We start from the raw sequence: 1,307 nt of genomic DNA on the forward strand, positions 1-1,307 counted from the left end.
CTCCTGGTTGGCACAGGTCAGTTCCTCACTGTCATCAGGGGTCACTTGGAGACAGTGGAGAATGGCTGAGGAGCTCCTCTGTATGGAAGTGAGGAGGGACAGCTCTGTGTTAAGTGTGAGGTGGTGATCATGGCTGGTGTGTTTGGGATCTGGGGGGACTTTGATTTGGGGTCCCATTGGTCTGAAACGGGGAGATCCTTTGTGAGGCTGTTTGGGGTCTCACTACATGGTTTGGGGTTGCTCACACTGTCGGGGTTGTTTAGGGCTGGGAGATCCCCAGGGGCTCCAAAACTTTGATCTGGGGCCTGGGGGGGTCTCCACAATGCAGATTTGTGTTTCCTCATGGTCAGGATCTGGGGCCGCACGTAAGTGTAGAGTAAGCTGTATGAGGTGGAGGGTCCAATTGGAGGATGAGGTGTGCAAGGGGCAGGTTGGCATTTAGGATCCCTCACCTTGAGGTTTCCCTTACCTGAAACTGCCCGGGGGCCTCGGGGATGTTTGTGTCAGCCCCTGTGTGAAAACAGGAGGGGAACAGGGTTGGGGTTACGGAGGATGAAAGGGAAGTGATACTTGTAGGGTATGTGGGGCCATACAGGGAATGGCAGGGGAGTCAGGTGACACTTGAATGAATTTCTAGGGGATCAGTAATGGATGGACACCAGTGCACAGGATGACGGGGGTAATCTATAGGAGCTGGAAGGGGAAGTAGAGGTATGTGGGGGGATTTATAGGTGATGGAATGGGAGCTAGGGACACTTGGGGAATCAACAGGCAACCAAGAGTGGATCGAATGGCACACTCTGCAGGGGAATGGAAGAGGAGGAAGGGGTCAACTGGGGAGATCTATAGGAGATCAGAACCATTGAAGACTTTCCCCACCAGGCCTCACATCTCTCTGTATCCAGAGTCTGCGGGCATCGATGACAAAGAAGATGCCGAGGCTAAAGATGAGGGCAGCAGCGCAGCCCCTCAGCACCGCCACCACCAGGTTCCCATGGGACACCAACTCAGCCCTGGGGGGTGCAGGTATTTGGCTGTGTTCATCCCCAGCATCACCTGCACACGGATGGATGAGATGACACTGCCACCCGTGGGTGACAGCGGGGGCAACAAAATAGGAGGCTTGAACCTACCTGGGGGTATAGGTGTGGGAGTCACCTCCAGCGTCACGCTGTCCCCAAGGGGTGAGGGACACAAAGGGGAAGTTCCTGCTGTGAGAGGAGCATCTGTAGGTACCAGAGTCTGCTAGGGTCACTGCTAGAGGTGAAAGAGGCCGTGCCAGCACCATCAGGGTCCTGGCGCTGGAC

General features: G+C 55.5%; 1 long non-coding RNA gene across 1 annotated transcript; it reads right to left on the minus strand.

Moving 5' to 3' along the window:
* Nucleotides 1-293: 293 nt before the first annotated feature.
* On the minus strand, nucleotides 294-1,192 carry LOC109364412. Its single transcript, XR_002110370.2, has 3 exons — nucleotides 1,134-1,192; nucleotides 890-1,056; nucleotides 294-510 (listed from the first exon to the last, which is right to left on the minus strand). It is a non-coding gene; the product is annotated as an uncharacterized LOC109364412 (long non-coding RNA).
* Between the last annotated feature and the right edge of the window lie 115 nt (nucleotides 1,193-1,307).

This window comes from Meleagris gallopavo, unplaced genomic scaffold (assembly GCF_000146605.3).
Source record: "Meleagris gallopavo isolate NT-WF06-2002-E0010 breed Aviagen turkey brand Nicholas breeding stock unplaced genomic scaffold, Turkey_5.1 ChrUn_random_7180001854701, whole genome shotgun sequence".
In the NCBI taxonomy this organism is placed as follows: domain Eukaryota; kingdom Metazoa; phylum Chordata; class Aves; order Galliformes; family Phasianidae; genus Meleagris; species Meleagris gallopavo.